The following is an 11,452-nucleotide window of genomic DNA, read 5'->3' as shown; positions in this document are numbered from 1 at the left end:
TGACTCTTCCTATACACCATACATAGACCACATGCCCTTACTGCTCCCTTTAAACTGTGAATTTTTCCCTTTCATTGCTGGATTTTCCTGAAAACGAGTTGGTTGCCCGGCATTCTCCAAAGGTCACCAATAAGGTTCCTCTTTGTTGTTGTTATTGTTGATGAGTATCATTATGAACTCCTGGCTTTTGAACATGTTGGTGGGCTTCAAACCATTGTTATGTGGTGTTGAGCAGAGGAGTGAAATGATTTGACTTGTGCTCTGCTGCTGGGTTGAAAGCAGACAGGTAAGGGAGCCAGGATGAAAGCAGAGGGGCCAGCTGGACAGCAGTACAGTCCAGGAGATAGATGTTGGTATCTTGGCCAGGGTGGTGGTAATGGAGGTGGTGAGAAGTGGCTGGCTTCTGGACATACTTTGAGAGAGGGGCCGAGAGAATTTCCTGACCAGTTGGATGTGGAGTGTGGGAGACAGAGAGCACGCCAGGCCCCCTCCGAGGTTTGGGGACCGAGCAAGTGGCATTTGTGGGTCCAATGCCCTATCTGTGTTTACTTTCACTTCCAGTGCCACACAGGGAAAGTCCCAAGGTTGTGAGTAGCAGGACTGCCCTGACAGCGGGCCACACAGGGAAAGCAACGGCTCCTCAGAGGAGTTCATCTGAGGCCTGGTCGTAATCACTCCATCGTGGAGCGATCAGCCCTGGACGGATCTTTACTCGTAAGCGTGCCCTGAGACAACATGGAATAGTTAATGTACAAAAGGCACAGCCCACAAACCTGGAGAGCCTTAAGTATTACAACCCAAAGGAAGCTGGTTTCTAACAGTGTAATTACCATAATCCTCCCTCCCCACAAGCCACTGGTATGATTATCTGCTGGTTCCCTGTTTCAGTGGAATGTGTTAAAAATAAAATACCCTTAGTGAATCCACCTATGGGGAAGAGAATTGACACGATCTTATTTCTGCAGGTGCCGAAAAACTTCCAAATCTTTTCCCATGGTGAATTAGATATGTTGGAGGGGAGAATTTGTGGGCGGAGGGGTGAACAACAACACAACTCCTAGGAGTGAATAAAAGGTGAGGTATAACCAGGACACTTTCTAAGCGTGCCTGTGGCTTCAGTATCCAATACAGTAGATGTCAGAGTAAAGAAAATGAACAAGAGCCAAAGAGAGGCCTTACAGAATGATGAAAGGATCAGGACGCCAGGGAGACATAAAGATCCTAAATGTGTACGCACCAAACAACAGAGCCTCAAAGTACATGAAGCAAAACTGGTGGAGCTGAAAGGAGAAAGAGCCAGATCTATAATTACAGTGGGGGCCTTCCACACCCACCTCCCTCTTAGCAAGTGACAGAATTACCAGAGAGAAAATCAACAAGGATATAGGAGACCTGAATAACACAGGAAACTAACGAGATCTGCATGACATAAACAGAACAGTCTGCCCAACAACAGCAGAGTACAGTTTTTTTCCCCGAGGGTCTCTGTAACATTCACCAAGTTAGACCATCTCCTCGACCGTCAGACAAGCCTCAGTAAATTCAAAAAGAACTGAGGGACTTCCCTGGTGGTGCGGTGGTTAAGAATCCGCCTGCCAGTGCAGGGGACACAGGTTCGAGCCCTGGTCAGGAAGATCCCACATGCTGCGGAGCAGCTAAGCCCGTGCGCCTCAACTACTGAGCCTGCGCTCTAGAGCCCTCGAGCCACAACTACTGAGCCCGCGTGCCACAACTACTGAAGCCCTCGTGCCACAACTACTGAAGCCCGCGCGCCTAGAGCCCAAACTCCGCAACAAGAGAAGCCGCCGCGACGAGAAGCCCGTGCACCACAGCGAAGAGTAGCCCCACTAGCCGCAAGTAGAGAAAGCCCGTGTGCAGCAACGAAGACGCAACGCAGACATAAATAAAGAAATTAACTTATTAAAAAAAAAAAAAGAAGAATTGAAATGTCCCAGAGTGTGTTCCCTGGCCACGATGGAATCAAATTAGAAACCAGTAATAGAAAGCAAAAGAAGAATCCCTAAACACTTGGAAATGGTGGCTGACACATCATTCCAGGTTATCATTCACACCCTTGTTATAGAAGAGCTGAAGTGAGGAAGAGTTGCCTGCTGAGCTGAAAGGCATTTCAGGCTGGCCCAAAAGAGAGCTCACCCTGGCTCTTTCAAACAGAGTATTGTTCAGGGCAAAGCTGGAGGGAGGGAGACAGTTCAGGAGGCTGTGACATCAGTGCCACCTGACATTAAAGCTCCTAGTGCACTGGCAAAGGAAGTCCAGCTAGCTTGCTGGTTGTTAGTGGAATCGGTGTGGTGGCTGATTGGATTTGGGAAGCACGAGAGAGGTATTGGTGTGGTTGTTGGAAAGTCCTGAGAGAAGGCAAGATTCGGGTGCCTTCCTGGTACATATATGACTGGTGTCCAGTCTAACCCATGGACGCATACACCTCGGTTCCTTATCAGTCCTGCTCCACTGTGTTAAAAGTTTCAAGGCAGTTGTCCTCTCCTCCCTCCTCCTTCTCCTTCCTCTTTCTCCTCCTTGTCCTCCTCTTCCTCATCCTGCTCCTCCTCGATTCTTCCCCTGATAGTGCCATCTGTCGGATAAGGCTGTCCTCTCTGCACAGGCAGAAGATTGTCCTTTCTGAGGTTTGTGGGATTGGTCCCTTAGGCCAAGTTGGCACTTTGCCTGCCCTACCATCCTGTTACCTAAGACATGGTACATGGTAAGTGCACCACAGATGTGTCTTCAAACTTGTATTTTTGTTCCTCTTTTCAGAATACAGTGATGGTGGTAGACCACCTCAAGGAAGAAAGAAAGGTTGTAGTTCTTTCCCAGGTAATTCTGGCAAGAGGAGCCCTCATTATGAACACAGTGGGGGTGAGCCTCAGCCCTCACACCTCCAGGAGGATGATGGAAACGTGGTGAAGAGGGATGTCCAGGAGGACCCCGAAGTAAGACAGTAAGTGACCAGGCAGCAGGGTTTGTACACAGCAGCCCCTGGGACTATGCACCTCTCTCACTCTCCGTGGACTTGTTCTTCTTCTGTCACTGCAAAACTGAAGCATGCTAGAAGTGAAATAATGGTTGAGCGATCCTAATTGTAGTGCTGGTGTCAAAGAGACGAGGGTGTACAGAAGACTTTCTTAGCACGTATGGCCACTCACCCTCCTTCTCTCCACATCCCCCCTGCAGCTCTTCCTTTACCATCCGAGGCAACGAGAGGACAGTGAGATGGCACAGTGAAGGCCACATGCATATGACTGTGTGGGGAAACAGAAAACCTCTGGAGAGAGAAATGCAGGAGAACACACAAGACGGAACCCCAGGGAGCTGGTTCAGGGTCACCGTGAGTATCCTGAAAAATGGATGGAATGTGCAGGAGAGAAAAGTCAGGGGGAGTTGTGTTGGTCTCATGTAGAGATGCTGGTTTATTTCACTGTGGACAGCTTGTAATCTGTCCTTTTTATGACCAGGAGTTAACAATCTTGTTCATCTAAGGGCAGATTCAGAGAAGCAGTGTAAAGGGAACAGGCTGACTGTGAGGAGAACGGAGGAGCCTGTCTCAGAGCAAAGATGGAAACTACTGCCAAGGATATGGAGCAACTCCACGTTGGAGGTCTCAGTTTGGCAAGCTGAGTGTGGGAGATGGAGGGTCGAGCCTCTGGAGACCTTGTCTGAGGGGCAAGCAGTGTCTGCACTGGGTAGGATCTCCTGGAAATTTATAAAAGGAAGATCATCTCTGACACCTTGATTATTTGGAAGAGAGTTTGACTGGAGAGAAAGAGTATTTAGGAAATCCATATTACGCACACCCATAAGAAATCATGCCAGTGGTCCCTTCTTTAGAAGCCCTGTCAAGCTCAGTAGAAGGCCGGAAAAGAACAGGAAAAGGTTCGTCCTCCAGCCTAAATTCCCTGTTGTCTGTCCTCTCTCCCATCCCTTCTTTTCATCCTTAGATTCCTTGTGGGATACAGTATGACAGGACATGGCTAATGAACTCAATCCAGCGCCATTGCAGTGTCCCCTTCACTCCAGTGGACGTAAGAGAGGATGCCGAAGCCAGACGCGTGGGCACAGGGAAGGGGGAGAGAGAGACCTGGTTCAGCAGGGTCTGTTGGCTTCTGATACTATTGCTGTTGCATTCAATCCCTGTAGTTCCACTTTATTCACAATGGGGCTGAGTTCTTTGTCCAAGAAGGTAGCACTGCCTCTGCATTGATGGATGTCAGCAACAAGATTTGTGACGAGGAGAGCCGAAAGGTGTGTGTCGCGGGCATTACCTGTACCTCATCCTGAGGAAGGAGTACAGGCCAGGGGCTGGTTGTCTTCTTTGGAACTAGAGTTCCTGGTGCTTACCCCACCTCTTCTTCCTGCAGATACCTGTGTTTGTCAGCCCCTCCGCTGCTCCCTACTCTGTGCGGGATAAGTTGAAGCCAGAAGAAATGGAGCAGCTAAAGGTAATGCAGACTCAAGGCATGTTGTGTGCCAGCGCTCAGACCCACCTCTCCTTCCTCCAGGCCCCTGTCCCCCTCGCCCCCGATTTCCCTGCCACCACCACAGCCTCTGAGCGGCTCTCTCCATCTCTCTCTCCACAGCTGACCTTGCGCAAAAGATTTGATGTCTCCAAGCAAGCTCTTGACCTCCGGAGGCTCCGCGTTGACCCAGGTACGGCTGACAGCAGTAATTCTAGGGCGGGCGACGGCAGAGGGGTCTTCCTAGAGGGAGACTTAGGGATGGTAACGTGGGGCGGGGCTGTTGCTGGCCCCAGACCCCACTCAGCCATCTGATTCCCTCCCATCTCCTTCCTGAAGGCTTGTTGGGCCATGATATTGATATAATTCTGAATCAAAGAAGCTGCATGGCTGCCACCCTGCAGATCATCAAAAAGAATTTCCCTGAGGTGAGGCTGTAGGCCCAGTGCTGGTATTAGGGTAGGGGGTGGAAGAGATGGGGTGGAGGGCAGATTTGTCTCCAAGGTCCTAGATAGTAACCTTCACTCTACCTCTTCTTGCCCCAAAGCTGTTGTCCTTGAACTTGAGCAGCAGCAAACTGTACCAGCTGGATGGCCTGTCTGACATTATACAGATGGCCCCCACGGTCAAGATCCTGAACCTCTCCAAAAATAAGGTGAGAAGAGGGAGCCAGATCAATGTTGGGTTGAGAGTAGGGGGGGGGGCGTGTTAGTGGCCATCAGAGCGATGACAGGAGGCAGGTGAAGGTACCTGTGGGGGAGGGAGGGGGCTGGGGATGCAGAGATCCGGATGTCCCTCTTTCCCTGGGATTCCTTTTCCCACTTCCGCCCCATATTTCTCAGCTGATGTCTGTGTGGGAGTTGAGCAAGATTAAAGGGCTGAAGCTTGAAGAGCTGTGGCTGCAAGGGAACCCATTGTGTGGCACCTTCCCAGACCAGTCCACCTATGTAAGGTCAGTGTGAACACCCTGTCACCCTTCCTGGTGACCTTCACCCATGGGAGCCTAGACTATCTGTGACAGTGCCCCTTTGCCAAAGGTGGCAGCCCTGGTCTTCTGGGAGGATCACAGGCCCCACCTTCTGCTCTCTCTGTGCCTATCACCGGTGAGGAGTTTCCTTCCCCTGACCTGCTCACCTCTGCAGGGGCTCTGGGGTCTGTTTCCAGCTCTCTGCGCCCAGCTATATTCCGCCAAGGCCTCCCAAGAGTGTGCCGCAGGAAGCAGGGCTTCTCCTCCTCACCAGGACCAGGAGCGACCAGCCTTGATCCAGATGCTGGCGCCCTGGACTGAGAAGGGTCCTCCAGTCCAGGGCCTCTTGCTGAGAGAAGCCTTCCTTCTTCGTGCTGAGATGGCGTTTGCCTCCCCCGTTCTGAGAGGGGCCCTCTTCCCCTTCCTCCAAAGGGGTCCCCCCTCGTCTCCCAGGTTGACATGGGGGCTTTCCTGCGCCATGCTGAGGGCTGAGGCCGTGGGTGGCTGCTGTCATGACATCCATTCTGCTGGCCCAATGTCAGGAGCTGGACCCTCCTCGGGAAAAAGCAGGGCTCCTTGAGTCAAGGGGCCAGACGTGGGCCCCCGCCAGTGATCAGAGGGCTTCCTGAGGCAGGAGTGGAAGGCAGAGGGCAGAGGTGGTAGAGGAGACAGAAGGACAGGGCTCTCAGGGGCACTTCCCATCCCTCCCTGCACACGTCACATCATCCCATCTGGTCCTTCACAGGAGCCCTGGGCAGCCTGAGACAGGTACGATTCCTCAGATAAAGAACGAACTCAGACAGGTGCAGGGGTCATCAGGAGAGAAGGCGGTGATCATAAGACTGGGCCACGGATCCTCAGCCCCATACTGAGCTGGGACCTGACCCTTTCCTCATTCTGGGGGAGATGTGCCCCCATGGCGGCCCTGTTTCCCATGCCCAAGTCTGGCTGAACTCACACAGGTGACAAAGTTTCAACCAGCATCCAGTGGGGCCCCAGCCCAACATGTGCATATTTTCCATTCCTACCTGGTGTGTCTGGGCGATTCTGGGGCAGGTGAAGAGCCGCAACAGGGGCGCCGTTTCCCCTTTCTTCTCTCTTCTTCCCTGACCCCGACCACGGGAGAGCTTCTTTCCCTTCCCTTTGCTTTCTCTCTCTCCCTTGTCTCTGTGCCCCTATGTCTCTCTCATCTCTCCCCTCCTACCTTCACTCCCTTTCTGCCTTCATCCCCTCCATCTCCCTCCCTGAGCCCCACCTCACTCACCTCCCTGGCCCAGCATCCTGGGCCATCCCTGGGGGGTGTCCGGGTCTTGCCAGAGTGCTGGACCCCCAGTGAGGTAGCAGAGCCCCGGGCTCCCACCCCATTCCCTCTTCTCCCCACAGCCTTCAGTGGGGCCCTGGAGGAAGGAAGGGAGGAGAAGGAAGCCCTGCAGTATGGGTTTGAAATGCTGCTCCCTGTGGCACTGGAGAAGGGAGTGCGAGTAGTCTGGGTGGGAGCTACCCAGGCGAAGGAGAGGAAGGGAGGGAGGGAAGGAATATTAAAGTGAAGGTATTGAGAGAGATGAGGAGGCAGTGCCTTTCAGACAGTAAGATGACAGATGCTCAGTGCTCAACAGGGAAGTGGACCGAAAACCCTTAAAATCAGAAGCAGAGGTGGGCAAAGGGCGCTGCTGGATGGGCCAGAACACACTGATGTCTGTTTATGGTATTACTGTTTTAACTCAAAGGAAGCATTGCAGCCTTGAACTATCAAGCACCTCTTCTCTATTTTTGGTTTTGGACAGGGCCATCAGAGAATGTTTCCCGAAGTTGTTACGCCTGGTAAGTGCCTACGTAAATCATTGTCTCTTACGAATGTCGGTGGCCTCTGCACCTGCCCTCAAGCCCTTTGGGTCTTGCCTAGATCACATATTAGCATCAGAACCTTAACCATTTTGGGGGGCATGGACTCCTGAAAATGACATGGATAGACTTGCTGGAAAAATACCCATAAATACACACACGCACACACACAAGTTGAATATAACACTAGAGAGAGACTTCCAGGACCTCATGATGAAGACATCCAGTGTAAGCTTTCCCATGGAATTTCCAGGGCCCTTTCACACCTGACCTCTGACCCTCACCCTCCTGGGCCCATCCTTTTCCCGGATCATCCAGGGCCACTCCCCTGGTCTCCACTCCTGACTTCCTCTTCCCTTCTCCAGGATGGCCAGGAGTTACCGTCACCAGTTACCGTTGATGTTGACACTCCCTACGTAGTAAAGCCCTGCAAGGTGAGGAAGAGGATCAAACAACATTTGGGGTGTTGCAGGGAGGCTTTATCCACTGCATAGTCTCAAATGCCATTTGATTCCAGGGCAGCTACTTTGGATCTGATAAGCTGAAGAGACAAGTCCTGCAATTCCTGCAGCAGTAAGTACCTCTGGGAAGCTGAGCAAGGGGGGAGGGCGAGGACAGGTGAGGCCACCTAAGCACAGGTCTGCTCAGGGGAGTTTCCAAGTCTCATGTGAGGTCCAGACCACAGAGATAGACTGTTCTCATTGCTCCCCCTCAGGTTCTACTTGATCCACGACTATGGAGACCGACGGTGTCTCGTGGGTGCTTATCACCACAGGGCCTACTTCTCCCTGACCATTCCCTTCCACACCGAGGACCCAGCCCCGTGAGTATCACAGCACAGGCTCTGCTCCTGGGCCATGTGGCTCCCCAGCCGACACGGGCCAGCTCCTGCAAACACCCACCACCCACTGTTGCTCTTTGTCTCCTAGAAGCAGCTTGTGCGAGTACTTCAAGGACAGCAGGAATATGAAGAAGCTCAAGGACCCCCGTGAGTGTGTGATGGGAAGACTGGGTGGGAAAGGGCGGTGAAGGGGTCAATCATAGGGCCCAGGGCGTGGCAGCCCCTGACCTTCGCCCGCTTCCCCTCCCCTCATAGACCTGCGGGTCCAGCTGCTGAAGCACACAAAACGTGTCATTGTGCACACCCTCTGTGTGTTGCCCAAGACTCAGCATGACTTAAGCTCCTTCGTGGTGGACACGTGGTTCCAGACGGTGAGCGCCTGCTTCCTCCCTCGGGCGGGCCCAGGAAGCCGCAGGTGGGTAGAAGGCGGAGGTGGTGACTGGGCACCTTGGCTCTTCCCTTTCAGGAAAGGGTGCTCTGCTTCTCTGTCAACGGGGTGTTCAAGGAAGGTGAGTGTGTGTAGAGTCCCCTCCCCAGATTCCCCACTGCTGCCTCCCCCTGGCCAGGCTCATTCCCAGAACCACCCAGCTTCCCTGACCCCTTCCGTCCCCTTCCCTTCCCTTCCCCTTCTCTTCCCTTCTCTTCCCTTCCGTTCCCTTCCCTGCCTTTTCCCTCCTTTCCCCTTCCCTTCCCTTCCACTCCCCTCCCTTACCCCTCTCTGCACTTCCCTTCCCTTCCTTGCCCTTCCCTTCCCTTACCTGCCTTTCCCCTCCTTTCCCCTCCCCTCCCTTTCCTCCCGTTTCCTTCCCTTCTCCTCCCTTCCCTTCCCCTCCCTCCCCTTCCCCTCCCATCCCTTCGTTTCCCTCCCCTCCCCTCCCCCCTCCCCTCCACATCCCCTCCCCTCCCCTCCCCTCCCTCACTGTGTTCTCCAGCCCTCAGGCTTCCCACAGACAATCCAGGTCTGAGCTGTGTCCATGCCTTGTCTGCCCTGCAAACCCTGGGCGTTGGGGACACAGGCTGCGGAGTTTGGTGGCTGTCATCCCAGATACTCACTCTGAGAACTTGGGCCGTTACTTAACCTCTCAGTTTCCTCATTTGCAAAATGGGGTAGTAGTATCCACCTCTTGGGCGGCTGTGAAAAACGCATCCCGTGAACCTGTGTAGTGGTTGTCAGGGGCCCTGTCACTGGGCGCAGACTGCTCCTATAGTTGCCCTCCCGATTCCCGACACCCTGGCCCCCGTGAACAACTGCCCTCTCAGCATGAGTGTCCAGTCACAGCCTGACTGGGGACCGCCGTGTGAGCGTGTACAGCACGTGTGGCTCTAAGGGGTACTGTTGTTTGTTTGCTGTTGAAGTGGAAGGAAGTTCTCAGGGCTGTGTGCGTGCCTTCACCCGGACCTTCATCGTTACCCCTGCCAGGTACTCCAGGTGAGAGCCCTGTTGTGGGCGGGAATGCCCATCCCCGCCTGCGCTCAGGGGCTTGGGAATGTGGTGGCGGAGACCTTAGGTTTACTCAGTATTGTGGAAAGCCAGCGGGAAGATCCCAGGAGCAGTCTAGCCTAGTGGTGAAGAAGAGCATGGGCTCTGGAGTCGGCCTATGCGTTCTCTCCTTGTCCCAACACTCACTCGCTGTGTGACCTTGGTCAAGTCACATGACCTCTCTGTGACTCAGTGTCTTCTTCCGAGAATGGGGATCAGAGCGTCCACCCCTTGGGCTGTGGTAAAGGGTAAATGCGAAATTGCCCGTGGGTTGGGGATAAACCTATAAATCGAGTGAAGGTGGTAGACAGTCTCTCCAAAGGTGGGCTCTGTGGGGAGGGCCAGAGGTACCAGTCAAGGAACCTGGGAGACAGACACAGGAGGGGCGTGGAAGGAATCTGGTTGCTGAGTGCCAGTGGGAGCAGAGTCAATATTGGGGGTGTGGGTGTCCATCCAGCACTTGTCTGAGGGCCCATTTTTCCTTCAGTCTGTACATCGTGAATGACGAGCTGTTTGTGAGGGACGCCAGCCCCAGTGAGACCCAGAGTGTGTTCTCCATCCCAGTGCCTACGCCCACCTCCAGCTCCATGCACACCCTCTCCCAGGAGCAGCAGGACATCATGCAGGCATCCTCCACCCCACCTGAGGTGAACCTCTAGTGGAATCAGAAGTGAGTGCTGGGTTTGCGTGGGCATAGGAGGGAGCTGGGAGGAGTAGAGGAGTGATTAATGGGAACTTGAAGCTAATTTGTTGTCCTTGTTTATTTCAGTCATTTTTAATCTGAGCATTTCATTCGTGTTACATATGAAACTAGTTATTTTGAGCAGCCTTGTATTATTTTTATTAATTTCATGGATGCTGCTTCTGTATTAACAGACAGTTGGGTGTTCAGGAGTGTGCATGAGGTTCATTCCACTGTATATGTCACAGTATATGTGGAGGGGGAAAAAAATCATTACCCCAAAACATACTACCCAAAGGTAACCGTTGAATGTTTTCATCTTCATCATATCTTCCTGTAAGTTTGCTTATGTAGGTGTTTACATATTTATTATGCACGTTTATATATTTGTATATGTATCTACAGAAAATGAGGTCTCATCATGAGAGAGAGAGAGAGAGAGAGAGAGAGAGAGAAGGAAATAGAGAGGCAGAGACAAAGAGAAAGAGAGGCTTTTGGCTGAATGGGGAAGAGGGGTCCAAAGAGGGATTATTTAATCTTCAGTGCCTTGAAACTTGAGCAAGTTAACAGCTAATGTGAAGGAGCCATCTCAGCTCATTTTTAACTCTTAAATTTGCCCATATATTAATTTTCCTTCTTATCGTATTTCTACTACAGAGCTAATGAGACACCTCAAATGGAACAGTATAAATTTTAAGCCCAATATATATTTAGTTATTAGTGAATGAAAGAATGGACAATTGTATTTCAATGAAATGGTAGTACGTTTTAGGTTTTTGTCTCACAGGGAGGCAGCAGATGGTTGAAACTGTGGTGTGACGTGGCTGGATGACGCATGAACTGAGGACCCCTGCACTGTTGAATGGGAGACAGGTCTAGAATTTTCCTATAAACGTATTAACATGCGGAGCAGTCCAGGAGCAGCAGTTAGGCAAACACCACAGCTTGCTGCCCTGGTGCCACCTCTCACTGAGCTCACCAGGTGAATCAAAGGCAAGCCTGTCTTCCCAGCGTGGGGAACTGGATTAGGGTCTGCTCAGAGGCACGATGTTGGGCAGCTCTTAGGAGCTTCTGAGTCTCCCAAGAAACTAGAGATCCTTCTGTCTTTAAAACTTCGAACTCAAGGCATACCAGAGAGAGATTTGCTTCCGTCATAAAGATATCGATATTC

At 52.3% G+C, this 11,452-nt stretch overlaps 1 pseudogene; it reads left to right on the top strand.

Moving 5' to 3' along the window:
* Positions 1-2,804: 2,804 nt before the first annotated feature.
* Positions 2,805-10,273, top strand: LOC137756624 (nuclear RNA export factor 2-like; annotated as a pseudogene).
* The last annotated feature ends 1,179 nt before the right edge of the window (positions 10,274-11,452 follow it).

This window comes from Eschrichtius robustus, chromosome X, assembly GCF_028021215.1.
Source record: "Eschrichtius robustus isolate mEscRob2 chromosome X, mEscRob2.pri, whole genome shotgun sequence".
Taxonomy (NCBI): domain Eukaryota; kingdom Metazoa; phylum Chordata; class Mammalia; order Artiodactyla; family Eschrichtiidae; genus Eschrichtius; species Eschrichtius robustus.
This window is presented reverse-complemented; position numbering and strand designations above follow the sequence as displayed.